At 46.9% G+C, this 18,455-nt stretch overlaps 1 long non-coding RNA gene across 1 annotated transcript in view; it reads left to right on the top strand.

The window, feature by feature from the left end:
* The first annotated feature begins 1,588 nt into the window (after window positions 1-1,588).
* Window positions 1,589-18,455, top strand: part of LOC310766314 — a 125,881-nt gene continuing 109,014 nt past the window's right edge. The window contains exon 1 of the long non-coding RNA XR_014550053.1: window positions 1,589-1,708. This is a non-coding gene — a long non-coding RNA (uncharacterized lncRNA). The remainder of the gene's footprint in view (window positions 1,709-18,455) is intronic.

Below are 18,455 nucleotides of genomic sequence, written 5' to 3'. Positions count from 1 at the left end.
CCTGAGGTGGCCAAAGTATTGGAGCCTCAGCTTCAGGATCTGTCCTTCCAGTGAGCACTCAGGGCTAATTTCCTTAAGAATGGATGCGTTTGATCTTCTTGCAGTCCATGGGACTCTTAAGAGTCTCCTCCAGCACCATAATTCAAAAGCACCAATTCTTCGGCGATCAGCCTACTTTATGGTCCAGCTCTCACTTCCACACATCACTACTGGGAAAACCATAGCTTTAACTATATAGACCTTTGTTGGCAAGGTGATGTCTCTGCTTTTTAAGATGCTGTCTAGGTTTGTCATTGCTTTTCTCCCAAGAAGCAGGCGTCTTAATTTCGTGGCTGCTGTCACCATCTGCAGTGATCATGGAGCCCAAGAAAGTAAAATCTCTCACTGCCTCCATTTCTTCCCCTTCTATTTGCCAGGAGGTGATGGGCCAAGAGGCCATGATCTTCGTTTTTTTGATGTTGAGCTTCAGACCATATTATGCGCTCTTCTCTTTCACCCTCATTAAAAGGTTCTTTAATTCCTCCTCACTTTCTGCCATCAAGGTTGTGTCATCTGCATATCTGAGGTTGTTGATATTTCTTTCGGCTATGTTGCGGGAGCAACATTGTTGGTTGCTAGTTCCTGCCTGAACCCTGTCCTGCTTTCCTGCCTGAGCTCCTGACCCACCCTGGCTCCCTGCTTGCATACCTGTTCCTGACTTCACCTGACTCCCTGTTCTGCACCCAGCTTCAGCCACTCCTTCCTGAAGACTTCTGCCAGCCAGTGTTGAAAAGATATGGGGAACCTTGGGCCCAGCAGCCAAATGTAGCTCTTTAAGCCTGTTTATCCATCTCTTGGGATCTCCCTGTGCCCCTCGGGTCATAAGAACAGCCCTGCTGGACCAGGATGCTCTAGTCCAGCATCCTATGCTCACAGTGGCCAACTGGATGACAGTGGGAAGCCTGCAAAGAGGACCCTAGAACATGAGCCCTCTCACCTCCTGTGGCTTCCAGCAATTCAGAAGCACACTGCATTTGACTCTGCAGGCAGACTTCCAACTCTACAATTCTACGATGTCCCACATTTGCCCAACGCCATGTACTCTGGTGCTTTAGATTGCCTGGAGAAATGCCCTTGAGTTGTGGTAATGTCTCTTGCTTGCCTGTGTGTGTGTGTGTGTGTGTGTGTGTGTGTGAGAGAGAGAGAGAGAGAGAGAGAGAGCATATGCATAGCACATCTGTCGCTCCACCCACACTGGCATCTAGCCCGACCCACCACAAGCATGCCCTGCCTTCAAATTGGGTCCTAGGGCTGATAAATGTCCCTTGTCCCTCACGCAGACAGTATCGGTCTAGATCAGAGTTTCCCAAGCTTGGATCGCCAGCTGTGGTTGGACTACAACTCCCACCATCCCTAGCTAGAAGGACCTGTGGTCCGGGATGGTGGGAACTGTAGTCCAAAAACAGCCGGAGACCCAAGTTTGGGGAACCCTGGTCTAGATGGACCAGTACAGTGGTACCTCGGGTTAAGTACTTAATTCATTCCGGAGGTCCGTTCTTAACCTGAAACTGTGTTTAACCTGAGGTACCACTTTAGCTAATGGGGCCTCCTGCTGCTGCCGCGCCGCCGGAGCACGATTTCTGTTCTCATCCTGAAGCAAAGTTCTTAACCTGAAGCACTATTTCTGGGTTAGCGGAGTCTGTAACCTGAAGTGTATGTAAGCTGAAGCGTATGTAACCCGAGGTACCACTGTATAAGGCAGTTTCCTGTGAGCTCTATATAAATGGCAACATGGCGCTGTTGAGTTCTGGCTCAAAGCAACCTCTGGACACAGACTGCTGTTTTGTGCCCATGTGTGTGCTCTGATGTCAGTTCCAAACACATGAGCCCCTAAATGTGCACAGTCACTTTCCCTGGGGCCTCTGCGGGAACACCGATTTGCTCCTTTGTTGTCACCCACCTGTCAGGGACGCCCCCGCTGCTGCCTATTCAGACCTGCCTGTTACTTAAAATCCCAGGGGAAATAAAGGCCCTGTAAAACAGGCTCGAGGCTGTGAAATGCAAGAGCCCTGATTAGATCTATAACAATTAAGAATTCTTTTAAATCTAATTGGAAAAGCGTCTGTTTTGATCGACGCCGCGATGTTATCTGCAAATTGTATTTTGTTTATCGGCAAGCGGCAAAGGTTTCCGCGCCCAATTCAGATGCCGTGCTTTGATCTTCCACGATACGGTGAACTGTAACAGGAGGGCAATGTAGATGATTATCAGGGAGGAGGAAGGGGGGGTTCCATTGATCTTTTCTGAAGTGGGCTTTTTCTTGTTGTGTTTATGAATATCTCAGACTTTCGCTTTAGTTACAAAGGGAAATAATGTGCTTCTGTAGTAAGAAAACCACTCCCTATGCTCATGAAACCCAAGCTATACCAGATCTGAACATGCTAAGGTTTTGGCATTCCTTCCCAGGATCTGGACCATAAAGAAGGCTGATTGCCGAAGAATTAATGCTTTTGAATTCTGGTGCTGGAGGAGACTCTTGAGAGTCCCATGGACTGCGAGAAGATCAAACGTATCCATTCTTAAGGAAATCAGCCCTAAGTGCTCACTGGAAGGACAGATCCTGAAGCTGAGGCTCCAATACTTTGTTTGGCCACCTCATGAGAAGAGAAGACTCCCTGGAAAAGACCCTGATGTTGGGAAAGATGGAGGGCACAAGGAGAAGGGGACGACAGAGGACAAGATGGTTGGATAGTGTTCTCGAAGCTACCAGCATGAGTTTGACCAAACTGCGGGAGGCAGTGGAAGACAGGAGTGCCTGGCGTGCTCTGGTCCATGGGGTCATGAAGAGTCGGACATGACTAAATGACTAGACAACAACAACAACAACCCAGGATCTGGTATAAGTCTTTGGAAGAGACTGTTTTTTTATTTATCTTCATTGCTACTAACGAGACATTGTTTTCAGAGAAGGGAACTTACTTAAGGACCTGAGAAGAGACTTGCTGGATCAGATCAGTGACCCATCTAGTCCAGCATCCTGTTCACACAGTGGCCAACCAGATGCCTGAGGGACGCTCATAAGCAGGACCCAGGCACAAGATCACCCTCCTGTCCTCTGGTTTCTTGGGAGGATATTGTGGGGAACACATGGAAAGGATCTGCATGTTCTTAAGATGGGACATGATTTGTTTCATATGTTCAGTTTCTGAAAGAAAAATAATTGTGTATTTCACATTAACACTCCAATCCTAAACATTTTGGGTTGTATCCAATAGGAGACATACTCAGAGTAGACCTACTGAAATTAATGGACTGATCCGGTTCATTAAATTTAGTGGGTCTACAACAGGCATAGGCAAATTCGGCCCTCCAGATGTTTTGGGGCTAGTTCCCATCATCCCTGACCACTGGTCCTGTGAGCTAGGGAGCATGGAAGTTGTAGGCCAAAAACATCTGGAGGGCCGAGTTTGCCTATGCCTGGTCTACAAGTTAGCTAAATACAGCCCGTTTTTGCTGGATTTGCACCCTGCTGACCTCTTTCCTTGGCATCCATCCTCATTTGCTTGCATAATGTTTGCAGGAAGGTTAGCTGAGGTTGACTACTGAGCATGCACTGATTTGTTTTTATGGAGTTCAGGCGATGTTGCATCAAGAAATTGTTAGCTCACACCTCCTGGTACATTTCCCCCTCACTTTCCTTACCACAAAAAGCCGGAGTTATTTGCCACCCCTCTGTAGAGAGGGTTACTTCGGCTTTTCTCAGTTTCTCATTTTTCCAAACTTAAATTCAGTTTTCCACATTTCTCCAGCAATTTCAAACAAAAGTCCTCCTGAAAATTCCTCTGCACTTTTTTGTGCATCTTTCTTCTAACAAACGCATGTTTGTATGCCGTTTTGACCAATATACACATTTCTGCAAGCAATTCCCATAATATTTACATATTCTATTTTCACTAATATATGTATTATTTTTGTAACACAGTGTTCAGCTGGAGATCTGCATCACAAAATCTGGAGAAGTGCAGATTTCAAAGGATAGCTGTGTTGCGGTTCGCATATACCGGTTCTGGAAATTCGGATTAAGTGGTTTCAAATTAAATTGCAAACACCCTTGAATTTGTTTTCCCCTGCAATCCTTATTCCTCCCGCAGTGCCTCTTATGGGGAGTAGCCCGAGGTACTTTCCCTCTTCCCTGCTTACTGAAGCCAGACTTGTAGCCGACAGATGATTAATTAAGAAAACACAAGAAGAAACTGGAACAAACTTCTTGGCTTTAAATATATGAACCTATGAAGCTGGGCGAGGAAAGCAAGCAGACCTGTTCTCTGCGGGGAGCCAAGTCAGGCCTTGCTAGACTTCACTGTGTCCTGTGTCTTCCCCAGCAGGTCATTCTATCAGCACCACTGAGCCATCTGCATTGCACAGACAGTGAGTGGGTGGATACACTCCAGCTTTCCTTAATTATATTCTCCCTACTCCAGTTTGGCACCGAAACACGGGAGCTGTTTTGTTCATTCCCCCAGCCCTCCTGGCCTTCCGTGGAGACAACACCCCCCAAATTTATTCTAAACAAGTCCTTTCACACTTGTTCTAAGGCAGGCCCGCGTTGTGTATGACCTGCTGAGCTCAATGCAGTCAACGAGCCACATATGATATAATGACCCACCAGATGCTTAGTAAGTCTTCTGCGTTTGTTGCCTGAGAATACAAAAATAGATAGGTTAGCAAGCCAGCCTCTGGCAGCCCACAGTCCATTGCACTGAACTGAACATAAACTTAAAAACATAAGAAGAGCCTGCTAGATCAAGCCAATGGCCCATCAAGTCCAGTAGCCTGTTCTCACAGTGGCCAAGCAGATGTCTGTGGGAAACCCATGAGCAGGACCTGAGCACAACAGCCCTCTCCCCTCTTGTGGTTTCCAGCAACTGATATTCAGAAGCATTGCTGCCTTCAACTGTGGAGGCAGAGCATAGTTATCATTAGCCCTCTCCTCCAGAACTCAGTGGGTCTCATGTTGTGCAGCAGAGATAGGGAACCTCAGGTCCCGAGGAAAATGTGCCCCAGATCTTTCTATCCAGTCCTGTGGATCAATCTATGTCTCAACACCCTCAAAAACAATACCTCTCTCACTAGCTCCCTCTCCTAGACCCTCAGTGAGTGTCCATGCCTAGCCAGAAAGTGCCCTTGAACTCTGAACATGCTTCTTGCTTCCCTGGACAGAGGTCAGAAGAAGAAGAAGAGGAAGAGGAGTTTGGATTTGATATCCCGCCTTTCACTCCCCTTCAGGAGTCTCAAAGCGGCTAACATTCTCCTTTCCCTTCCTCCCCCACAACAAACACTCTGTGAGGTGAGTGGGGCTGAGAGACTTCAGAGAAGTGTGACTAGCCCAAGGTCAGCCAGCAGCTGCAGGTGGAGGAGCGGAGACGCGAACCCGGTTCCCCAGATTACGAGACTACCGCTCTTAACCACTACACCACACTAGGTCAGAGAAGAAACATAGAATTTTAGAGTTGGAAGGGACCATGAGGGTCATCTAGTCCAACTCCCTGCAATGCAAGAATCTCAACTAAGACATCCAATGACATGTGGCCATCCAGCCTCTGATTAAAGAACTCCAAGGAAGGAGCGTCAGCCGCCTCCTGAGGGAGTCCATTCCACTGTCAAACAGCTCTTACCATAGGAAAGTTATTCCTGGTGTTTAGTCGGAATCTTCTTTCTTGTAACTTGAAGCCATTGGTTGGAGTCCTACCCTCCAGAGCAGGAGAAAATAAACTTGCTCCATCTTTCATATGACAACCCTTGAGATATTTGAAGATGACTATCATATCTCCTCCAATCTCCTCTTTTCCAGGCTAAACATACCCAACTCCTTCAACTGTTCCTCATAAGGCTTGGTTTCCAGACCCTTGATCCTCATGGTTTCTCTAATCTGCACACATTCCAGCTTGTCAAGATTCTTCTTAAATTGTGGCACCCAGAACTAAACACAGATCACTCCAGGTGTGATCTGACCAAGGCAGAATAGAGTGGGAGGACTAATACTTCGCTTGATCTGGACACTATACTTCTATTGATGTAGCCTAGAATAATATATTCATATATTAGAATTCATATATTTTGAATTATGGTGCTGGAGGAGACTCTTGAGAGTCCCATGGACTGCAAGAAGATCAAACCTCTCCATTCTGAAGGATATCAGACCTGAGTGCTCACTGGAAGGACAGATCGTGAAGCTGAGGCTCCAAGACTTTGGCCACCTCATGAGAAGAGAAGACTCCCTGGAAGAGACCCTGATGTTGGGAAAGATGGAGGGCACAAGGAGAAGGGGATGACAGAAGACGAGATGGTTGGACAGTGTTCTTGAAGCTACCAGCATGAGTTTGACCAAACTGCGGGAGGCAGTGGAAGACAGAAGTGCCTGGCGTGTTCTGGTCCATGGGGTCACGAAGAGTCGGACACGACTAAACGACTAAACAACAACAACAAAGAATAATATAAGTTATTGTTGCATTTTTTGCTGCTGCATTATACTGTTGATTCATGTTAAGACCCCTTAGATCCCCTTCACATGGACTACTGGCAAGCCAGGTGTCCCCCATCCTATATATATGCAAGTGTGAAGAAACTAGCTTAATGTACAAGGACAAACATATTTATTGCTCTGCTCACTTTTGCCTCTAGCCCTGCATGTGGCACCCAGAAAGTTGTCCAGAAGGAAATGTGTCTGTCCAGCAGAAAAATGTTTCCCACCCCACTGAACAGGCCTGCAGCTCTCATTCAGGTCCCTGAACAGTAGTTAGCATTGTCCTTAGTTCCTGCTTTAAGGCTTCTGTGACAGCTCAATACTTTGTATTTCTTTAGCTGTAAGATCCTTTCTACTATCTTAGATAGGGTATCTTAAGGTACTTGCTTTGCTTTTTCCCTCCATGGCTGTTGCTCCCATTTAATTATAAACATTCCCTCTGTGGGGAGAATATGGGTCTCTCAGCAACTCTTAGCACCCCTAACACACTACAGTTTCCTAAATTCCTTGGCGGCAGATATGAATGTTTAAAGTGGTGTGAAACTACTTTGAAACTATAGGGTAGATGAGGCGTAATTCATGAAATTTGTGGGAATGATGCAGATACGAGGAGAGGATATATTGATTTAATAATATCCTTCCTAACTCACACTTGTGAATCAGCAACATTCCCCAATATGCAGCAGGAAGCTTCTTGGTAGATTCGTTTGAATCTCTTTACTTAAACAATCCAATCTGGCTTCGTTCAGATTGGAGTACATTCCTGGTAAGACCCCTTTTATCCCTCCTAAAAAGAATAAAGACACAACAGTCTTCTTTTAAAAGTATAACAAGTTTACTCACATTCAGTTCACAGTTGGATCCCTGAAGGCAGGCTTTAGCTTGTAGTTACAGATACAGTGTGGCTTACATCCTTGTAAGGATGGGCCCTGTGCTGGGCCCAGGGGTTAACCCGAGCCACGCAGTACAGGTCTGGTCCCAAATCCAAGGATTCCATGAGGAGTCAGTCCAACCGGGCCAAGGCAGGAAACTGGGCTAGGTCAGGCACAAGGTCTCAGGCAGGTTCCAGCAAGCAGCAATGTTGCTCCTGCAACCTGGGGCGGGGTCCGACAGCCCTTTGTTGGGGTAACGGCCAGTCCTGATCCCCTGGTGACTCACCTCCCTGTCTCACCCAAAGGCGAGCACTCCTCCTGCGAGTACTCGGGTCTCTCCTTCTCTCAGACCTTAGTCTCTGCAGCTCGAGAGACACCAGTGGGTTACGAGACCCAGAGGCCGCCTCAGCCTCTCCTGACCCAACTGGTAGTGGAGCAGCTGTAAGTGATGGCCCAGCTGAAGGCAACGAGGTAATCCCCACATCTGGAGCCAGGGCAGGCTCAGGCCCCTGACTCGGCCCAGCTGGTGCTTGTTGCAGGGGAACCTGTGCAGACTGGGACTCTTCAGAATCAGGCCCCCGACTCTGTTCAGATGCCGCCTGAGGCAGAGGATCCGGTGCAGACTGAGACTCCTCCAGCTCTGAGTCCGAGCCCGAGTCCCAGGCCATCACAGGCCTATGTGCTGCTGGCAGAGAGTCAGCAGTGCAGTCCAAGAGAAGAAAAGGCATCAAAAGAGGAAGATGACTGTGTGACTGGACCTTTTGTGGCATCTACAAGGGTCACGCCCACCTACTTGGTCACATGCAGGGGGAGGATGCTTCAGACCAGGTGTAACAGGAAGTTCAACTGGCTGGATCAACATCTCCCTGTCTGTGTCCACTCTAGGCAAACAAGGAATGTTGTATTTGACTGCTCCAGTGGATTACATCCCACAGAATTCACTGTCCCCAGGCATGGGAATGGACCTTCTCTTATACTACCAAGCAGGGATTGAGGAAATTCAGGGATGCTATCCATGGCAATTGGTCATGATACCAATTTGGAATGTCCATCTGCAGAGACAGCATGACACTGGATATCAATTGTCAATCTGGGCAGCTCCTGTATGTGGAATTGGGGAGGGGGGAGTCTTAGGGTGGCCCTGCCCCTGATCTTCAGGGCAGGAACTAGGCTAAGGAAAGATGCAAAATAGTTTGGAAGATGATATGTGAACTAAGGACATTTGAACACTGTACCTTGATAGTATCTTTTTAAATATATAAATTCATTCAGTTCCGGAACTAGGAAAAGAAAAAGATAAAATGACCGGTCATCGAGTCAGTTCCACCAATCTTCCCTTAAACTGTGTGCAGATGATTGGAAATTGCAAATTTACCATCCTTTCAGATGTTCCTATTGTCCCCAAAATGGATTTAGCCTTTCGGCAGAAAAAAAAGTTACGGGTTTGGCTTTGGAGAAAGACCTTTGACAAGGCAGCTCATGGTCTCCTGCTAGACTTCTGTGAATCACCGAGATTCCATGCCGGGACCCCCCACCCACCCCCCCAAAAATGCCCTGCTGCTATTTGAAATGATTTCAGAGCACAGCTTTGTGAGAGCATGAGTAAGACAACATCTTTTGTCGTTCCTATTGTGCAGGTTGGCTGAAAATAACAGCCAAAAAAAAAAAAATGACCTCTGAGCACTACTTTTGACATAGTTTCTAAAAATACAGAAATCCTTTATCTTTTGCTGAATGGGATCATAAGCAAGACAAAGATCTTTCACTTGGAAGGGAACATGTGTGAATTGTTGCCCCAAAGGTCTCTCTTCAGGGTAGTGACGAACAATTCTGTCAGTTTCACTTTCTTTCGATTTCTCATTTTTACAGCTTTAAGTTCTGCTCACCTTAGTTCTGCATCAGCTTAATGAACTTTTTTTTTAAGTCCTTATAAAATTCATCACCATTTTAGTGTACATTTCTGCTGATATCTGAACTGTAGTCAGCAATTTTGCCTACTATACAATTTTTTTCCATAAAAAGAGCCCTGCTGGGTCACATCAAAGGCCTATCCAGTTTAGCCTCCTCTTAAGGGACGTGGGTGGCGCTGTGGGTTAAACCACAGAGCCTAGGATTTGCTGACCAAAAGGTCGGCAGTTCGAATCCCCGCGACAGAGTGAGCTCCCATTGCTCGGTCCCTGCTCCTGCCAACCTAGCAGTTCAAAAGCACGTCAAAATGCAAGTAGATAAATAGGTACCGTCCAGCGGGAAGGTAAATGGCATTTCCGTGCGCTGCTCTGGTTCACCAGAAGTGGCTTAGTCATGCTGGCCACATGACCCGGAAGCTGTACGCCGGCTCCCTCAGCCAATAAAGTGAGATGAGCGCCGCAACCCCAGAGTCGGCCATGACTGGACCTAATGGTCAGGGGTCCTTTACCTTTACCTAACACAGTGACCAGATGCCCATGGGAAGTCCCCACACAGGACATGAGTGCAACAGTGCACATCCCAGTTGGTTATTCCCAGTAACTGGTATACCTAGTCATTCTCTCCTTAAAAGTGGAGGTGGAATAGAGCTATCATAACTAGTAACCATTGGCAACCTCAGTCGCCATCCAAATGGGTGACCATCGCTACAACTTGTGGGAACCAAGTCCGTCATTTAAACCATTGTCCAAATGAGGAAGTACTTTCATGCCACCATTCAGCTTCACTGGATTTCCCTGAGTTCTAGTCAGTGGCGTAGCGTGGGTTGTCAGCACCCGGGGCAAGGCAAGTAATTTGCGCCCCCTAACCCGTGGATTTGCGCCCCCTAACCCGTGGATTTGCGCCCCCTAACCCATGGATTTGCCCTAACCCCAGATGTTGCGCCCGGTGCGGCCCGCCCCCCCTGCACCCCCCACGCTACGCCACTGGTTCTAGTGTTATGAGAAAAGGAGACAAACATCTTTGTATCTGCTCTCTCCACAAATTACACTACCCATTTAAAAACCACTATATTTTTGGGTGTCTAAAAATTCCTGGGCACTCCCTGCTAGTGTTTGTATAATGCCATTATTGGCTAAGATAGTTAGATAAGGGTGGAACCTAGACTATTGTGCTGGGCCCGGGGGTGACCTAGGTAGCGGAGTCCAGGTCCAGTCCCGAATCCAAGGGTCCGCGAGGAGTCAGTCTGACACGGCCGAGACAGGAAACCAGGCAAGGTCAGGCACAGGATCACAGGCAGGTTCTGCCAAACAACAACATTGCTCCTGCAACCTGGGACGGGGTCCAGCAGCCTTTTATCACTGTCAGGGTAATGGCCGGTCCTGATCCCCCAGTGACTTACCTCCCTGTCTCGCCCGAAGGTGAGCACTCCTACTGCGAGTACTCAGGTCTCTCCTTCTCTCAGACCTTAGTCTCTGCAGCTCGGGAGACATCGGTGGGCCTCTCCTGACCCAACTGGTAGTGGAGCAGCTGTAAGTGATTGCCCAGCTGAAGGCAACAAGGTAATCCCCACATCTGGCGCCAGGGCAGGCTCAGGCCCCTGACTCGGCCCAGCTGGTGTTTGTTGCAGGGGAACCTGTGCAGACTGGGACTCTTCAGGATCTGGCCCCAGACTCGGTTCAGATGCTGCCTGAGGCAGAGGATCCAGTGTGGACTGAGACTCCTCTGGTTCCGAGTCTGAGCCCGAGTCCCAGGCCATCACAGCTATTCTGAGCTGAAACTTCCGCTACCAACTTCAGACAGGGCCCTGTTAGCTGTGGCACCCTGGGTTGGGAACAACCTCCCCTCCACCTTCTCCTTGAACCTATTTTAAAATTTATTTGATATATATATTCCAGGTAAACGTTGTCCTATGTACAAGAGTCTTTTATTGGTTTTCATTGTGGGCAGCTGCTCATTTTTATCCGTTGCAAGCTGCTTGCTGTCTTTCTGTTTTTGTTTTTATTGTCTTGTGTTTGCATTGCATTTTAATTTGGGTTTGTTCTTTGTTTTGTGCTGTTTTTGAATTCTTTTTAAAGCTGCATGTAATTTCAATTTGCAGGGAAGCAAATCTTAAGATCTTCTAAACATACAAATATGAAAGGCAGGTTTCTTCCTTTCTTTTTAATGTCAACCACAGACCTTCCAGGATCAAGTAAGGTTTAACCCTGAGAGGCAGCGGATGGGAAAATCCCATTTGTGTAGGGGGGTTTTTTCTTCATTTTTCCCCAGTCATATATTCTGTTCTCCACATTTCCAAATCAGTGTGCATTTTAAAAAGTCCTCATGAAAACGCATGAGCATTTTTAGTGGAAATCTCTCCTAATATACACATCCGTGTGCAGTTTTGCCTAATATACACATACATATAATATACACACTTTTGCAAGGCAATGTGCCCCAATGTGATGCAGCTTGGTTTGTTATTTTCACTAACCTGTGATCTTTTATGCACACTTCATGAATTTGTTCTTTGCATATGCATTTTTGTACACGTTATACAGCTGAAGAACTGCATTGCAAAATTCAGGGGAGTGTGCATTTAGAAGTACAACTCTTTTGGTGCATAGGTTGGGGGCAAATTAGGTAGGTTCACCTCTAAATGCAAGCTGGGTCAGATTTCTCCCAAATTCGAAGCTGAATCTGGAGGAGCATTTTGGAACTATGATACAGTCATACCTCGGGCTGAAGTAGCTACGGTATGAGTATTTTCGGGTTGCGATCCGCGGCGACCCGGAAGTAACGGAGCACGTTACTTCCGGGTTTCACCGCTCACACATGTGCAGATGCTCAAAATGACGTCGCGCGCATGCGCAGAAGAGGCGAATCGCGACCCTTGGGCGCAGGTTGCGTTCGTTTTAGGATGTGAACGGGGCTCCGGAACGGATCTTGTTTGCATCCAGAGGTACCACTGTAAATAGAGTGCAGATAAGTAGTCCCTCAGTATTTGGGACACAATTCAGAGAAAGGGAAAGAATTGGAGGGAGGGAAAATCTACAGGGGAGCAGCAGCGTTTTCCTGACTTCTCTCTCCCTTTTCACTAATGCTACTGTGGCTATTCCAGTTAAATAGTATCTCTCTTTTTAGGCTTCCTACCTTTGCTGTAGGAAGTCTTAAGTATTAGGCCAAGATCAATACCTCAGCTAATGGCCTATGGTATTAAAAAAAAAAACAAGCGAAAAACAAAAACCCACCAAAAAGAAACCTCTCTTCACTGGAGGAAATGAGAGTGTTGTCTGGAAAGCAGATGACAATAATCCTTGGGATGAATGGATTTAGAGATTTCCGCAGCCATTTTAGTAAGCAGAGGGCAGGTTTAGGCAGCTCGTTCTACAAGTTCCTTGACAAAAGAGAAGAGATTGACATTTTCCTTTCCGGCTTTGCAGCCAACGCCGACTTCTCGCCCTGAATATTTATCAGCGGTTGTGATGGAGGCTGAAGGAAGCAGCACCGAGATGGCAGCAATGTAGAGGTACAAAAATCCAGGCACCTAGTGGTCCGTCACCTATTGGCAAATTCAGGTTGTGCAATTCTAGTCGATGGAGAGCTCTTGCACAGCAAACCTTCTTCCCTGAAGAAGGCTTTTCATGAAAAGAAAGTGATGAGACAATGCAGTGGGAAGTGTGGGGTGCCCCCTGCTTTGACGCAACATCACCTTAACATCACATCCGGGTCATGTGGCCAGCATGACTAAGCCGCTTCTGGTGAACCAGAGCAGCACACAGAAACGCCGTTTACCTTCCCACCAGAGCGGTACCTATTTATCTACTTGCACAGTGATGTGCTTTTGAACTGCTAGTATGGCAGGAGCAGGGACCAAGCAACGGGAGCTCACCCCGTCGCAGGGATTCGAACCGCTGACCTTCTGATCAGCAAGCCCTACCTTACCTCCCCGCAAACAAGTCAGAATGAATGTCCCTTCAACTGCCAACATAATCTAATCTCCCTGCAAATGAATCTTGATGTATTCTCAATGAACAATGCACCCTGGGTTGCTGATAAGAGATGTTTTGGAGGTGCTATTCATTGGGAATTTTTTCTGCTCAGATTACACTGGACCGTAAGAAGAGGCTGCTGGATCAGATCAAGGGAACACCCAGTTCAGCATCTGCTCTTACAGTGGCCAATCAGACGCCTGTTGGAAAACCTCAAGCAGGATCAGATGTCAGAGACCAGGCAGAGGAGTACAGCTCTGATGAGGAATGGTGGGAACCTCCCCCTCTTCTTGCTCCTGACCAGGATCCTGAAGCTGCCCAGGAACAGTGGAGCAGTATAGATTTAGAGAATAACCCATATTGAAGTGATCACATTGTTTTGGGATTGGAAGTAGGCCTAGATGAAGTCTTGGGGTTCCCTCCCAGCACAGGGATTCTGGCTGCAAGAGGTCTTTGATCTGAGGAAGCATGGGCACAGGAAACAGTTTTGACAATGTCCTTGGGTTCAATGACACAATCAATTGAGCTGCTCCCTGTTCAGAATTGTCAGGAAGGCAAGCAGATGACTCATCCTTTTGTTATCTACTTGGCAGGGGCAAGCAAAAACTGTGGTGATTGGGTCATCCTGAGAAAAGTAACTAAATCCCAATAGTTCCATACAACCCTACTGTGACCTCCTTCAAAAAATAAAAAAGAATGAAAATAAATCCAGACCAGAGCACATGTTGCACCCCTGCAATTCTCACCACTCAGAGCAGACTCAGGCCACATTCGCAGGGAAACCAAAATGCTTGTTCACAAAGCTATTGTACTGCCAACCTTACTATATGCTTGTGAAACATGGACCACTTATAAATGCCACCTCCAGCTCCTTGAAAGATTCCACCAATGGTGTCTCCGAAAAATGTTACACATCACTTGGGAAGACAGGCGAACTATATCAGTGTACCAGAAGAAGCAAAGATCACCAGTGCTGAAGCAATGATTCTTCAACATCAACTTTGTTGGATTGGTCATGTTGGGCAGATGCCTGATGATCTTCTTCCAAAGCAACTACTTTATTCCATTAAAAATGGAAAGCGTAATGCTGGTGGTCAACAAAAGGGGTTTAAAGACTGTTTCAAGGCAAATCTTAAAAAAATGTAGTATACACACTGACAACTGGGAAACACTGGCCTGAGAGCGCTCCAGTTGGAGAACAGCCTTTACCAAAGGTGTCATGGGCTTTGAAGACACTCGAACTCAGGACGCAAGGGAGAAACGTGCTAAGAGGAAGGCACGCTTGGCAAATCCACACCGTGATCAACTCCCACCCGGAAACCAATGTCCCGACTGTGGAAGGACGTGTGGATCCAGAATTGGCCTCCACAGTCACTTACAGACTCACTGTTAAAACCATGTTTATGGAAGACAATCTTACCTGCTACGAGTGATCGCCGAAGATACATTTAAAGGATTATCATACCACTTTAAACAGTCATGGCTCCCCCTCAAAGAATTCTGGAACTTGCAGGCTGCTAAAAGTGCTAAGAGTTGTTAGGAGGTCTCCATTTCCCTTACAGAGATACAATTCCTAGAGTGGTTTAACAGTCAATCCCTCTTCACAGGTAGCTCACAAAATTCAGAGAAGTGCGAATTTCGGAGGAAAATTGTGTTTCGGTGTACATAATGTTTTAGGAAGTGTGAATTAGGTATTCTTGCTAAATGGAAAACAGAAATGCATTTCTCCTCCATCCCTAATGGTAAGACACAAGGTGTATCGCCATCATGCCTGGTTAGTTCTGCCGATCAGTTTGGTGTTTGTTGGCAAACCCAAATTCCTGCAACTGCCCGTTCCACTTCCTGTGTCCTTCAGAACTGGTCTCAGCCCCCCATCAACTTGGATTGCTGTTTGCTCCCAAGAATTTATCATAGAAATGGCAAGTTAAGCCTGCTCAGTCAGCTTTTAATTCTCTCGCCGGCTCCCAGCTCTTTTAAAGTAACAACCCATGTCATTCTGCAAAAGAAGTCTGACAGAATGGAGGAGGAGGAGGAAAGAAAGAGAAGAGGGGGAAGAGAAGAGAGAAAACAAAACAACTTTTTATCACTACAAAGACAAGGGGGATCCAGTCTAATTTTGTTCTGTTTGACTGCACCATTTCTTATTAATGTCTTGCACTGACCTCTTGGGGAGCCAGTGCAACCATCGCATCAGCTTTATAGCTGTTATAGTTACTTAAGTTTCATCGTAGCAGTAACAGCAAGTCAGATATCATAGCAGACCTATAGTGCGAGAGAATTTGTGGGCAGCAGGGTTGTGTGTTGTGTGTTATATTCAGGCTCAGTGAATTGTCCGTGTCTCACTCCCCAGAGCCTCCCTCCAGCTGGACTCGTTACAAAATCAGAAATCTGGTTTATTCTGCTCCTTGGGGAAAGCTTTTCCCCACCTGGTCCCCTTCCAGATGTTGTTGAACTTCAGCTCTCATCAACCCTCTTCCCAGCATGGCCAATGAACAGGGATAATGGAAGCTGCAGTCCACCAAAACCCAGAAGGCACCAGGGTGGGTGCCATGGTCATATGGCAAATAGAAGGGGAAGAAATGGAGGCAGTGAGAGATTTTACTTTCTTGGGCTCCGTGATCACGGCAGATGGTGACAGCAGCCTCGAAATTAAAAGACGCCTGCTTCTTGGGAGAAAAGCAATGACAAACCTAGACAGCATCTTAAAAAGCAGAGACATCACCTTGCTAACAAAGGTCCGTATAGTAAAAGCCATGGTTTTCCCAGTAGTGATGTATGGAAGTGAGAGCTGGACCATAAAGAAGGCTGATTGCCGAAGAATTGATGCTTTTGAATTCTGGTGCTGGAGGAGACTCTTGAGAGTCCTATGGACTGCAAGAAGATCAAACCTATCCATTCTGAAGGAAATCAGCCCTGAGTGCTCACTGGAAGGACAGGTCCTGAAGCTGAGGCTCCAATACTTTGGCCACCTCAGGAGAAGAGAAGACTCCCTGGAAATGACCCTGATGTTGGGAAAGATGGAGGGCACAAGGAGAAGGGGATGACAGAGGACGAGATGGCTGGACAGTGTTCTCAAAGCTACCAGCATGAGTTTGACCAAACTGCGGGAGGCAGTGGAAGACAGGAGTGCCTGGCGTGCTCTGGTCCAGGGGGTCACGAAGAGTCGGACACGACTAAACAACAACAAAGTAGACCCAATTTGAGAAACACAACTTGAATAGATTAATTTTTTGTTGTATATATTTCAACCTTTCCCAAAGTTTGTTGGTAGCACAGATGTTGGAAAGGTGATCTGTCGTGGAACACTGAAGTGGTTATCCAGACCTCGTTGCTGGTTACGAAGGGGCCCCCATGACAGTTCAAACTTCAGGACCCCCGAAATGTCAGATTGGGATATGGGTTCATATCCCCACTCAGCCATGAAGCTCATCGGGTGACCTTGGAGCTGTCACTGCCTTTCAGCCTAACCTACCTCACAGGGTGTTGTGGAGACTGAAGAAGAAGTGGGAGAACCATATATGCTGCCTTGAGCTCTGTTGGAGAAGCAGCTGGGATTAATAAAAATAAAATAACATCTGAAAGCTCAGACATTCTCCCATTGGTGAACAAACATTTCTTCCCTTTATCAACTTTCCGAAGAAATGTTTTGGAAGCAGCTTTTTAAATTGAAACGTTAGCAACCGGTCTCAGAGGACAGCCCTGGGCTGCTTTGGGCTGCAGTGTAACCTCCTCCTGTTTGGCAACACATAAAAATTAAGAATCTCGGGCAAGCATTTAGTTTTGCTTTAATTAAGGCGGCTGTCATAGACGGATGCGGTTGGCTATTAAAAGGAAACCGAGATGAGGGGGAGGGGGATCAATTCTGCTGCCACAGAGTTAGCAAAGGCAAATAATTATACATTTCAACATTACGCACATTAACCATGCACAGGCATTCCGAATTAGTATTTAACGAGCAAAGCAAAAGGTGATTAGCTATTTATCGCTAGGAAGATTTATCGGCAGGCGAGCAAATGGCTTAATTGCTACCCCTTCCGCTGGGGTGGGGGTGGGGTCATAAAATGAGACAAAAATAGGACGAGAGGCCTTGGCCGTTTTACGTTAGGCAATGAAAATGCAGGATAGTCCACACAACCGCCGTGCCGTCTACCATGGCAGCGGTGTAAAATCAGTTCTGCTACAGGCACAGATGCTGAGGAAATTGGGGTGGGGGCATTGTACACTCACGCCTACATGTAACAGGTTAAATAGGAGAGCCAGTGTGGTGTAGTGGTTAAGAGCGGTACTCTCATAATCCGGTGAACCAGGTTTGCTTCCCCACTCCTCCGCATGCAGCTGCTGGGTGACCTTGGGCTAGGCACACTTCTCTGAGGTCTCTTAGCCCCACTCACCTCACAGAGTGTTTGTTGTGGGGGAGGAAGGGAAAGGAGAATGTTAGCTGCTTTGAGACTCCTTAGGGTAGTGATAAAGTAGGATATCAAATCCAAACTCCTCCTCTTCTTCTTTTCTCTGTGTGGAAGCCCTCACTGGGACCCAATGTCAGAGACTGGCTGGATGAGGAAGAGTGCTGGGAGTCACCCACCCAAGAGCCCCCCAGGGAGGACACAGAAGAAGACGACTTAGATCTTGGATCCTGGTGGTGGGGCACTGAGGAAGAGACAAGCTGGAGGATGCTAGAAGCAGGGGGTTTGAGCGATCAAGGGGGCATCAGAAGAAGGGGGGTCTTACAAGACAGAGTTAGAGGCTGAGAGTCAGTGTGCATTTGGGGGGAAATGCACAAGATGTATCTAACTTTACCCTGTCATTTATAGATTTTGTTAATAATAATAATAATAATAATAATAATAATAATAATAATAATTTATTATTTATACCCTGCCCATCTGGCTGGCCTTTCCCAGCCACTCTGGGCGGCTTCCAACAAAATATTAAAATACAGTAATCCATCAAACATTAAAAGCTTCCCTAAACAGGGCTGCCTTCAGATGTCTTCTAAAATTCTGGTAGTTGTTGTTCTCTCTGACATCTGGTGGGAGGGCGTTTCACAGGGCGGGTGCCACTACCGAGAAGGCCCTCTGCCTGGTTCCCTGTAACTTTGCTTCTCACAGTGAGGGAACTGCCAGAAGGCCCTCGGCGCCAGACCTCAATGTCCGGGCAGAACGATGGGGGTGGAGACGCTCCTTCAGGTATACTGGACTGAGG

This window comes from Podarcis filfolensis (assembly GCF_964270895.1).
Source record: "Podarcis filfolensis genome assembly, chromosome: 7".
Lineage (NCBI taxonomy): Eukaryota > Metazoa > Chordata > Lepidosauria > Squamata > Lacertidae > Podarcis > Podarcis filfolensis.
Note: the sequence above shows the minus strand (reverse complement) of the source record. Positions and strands in the feature narration are given on the sequence as shown.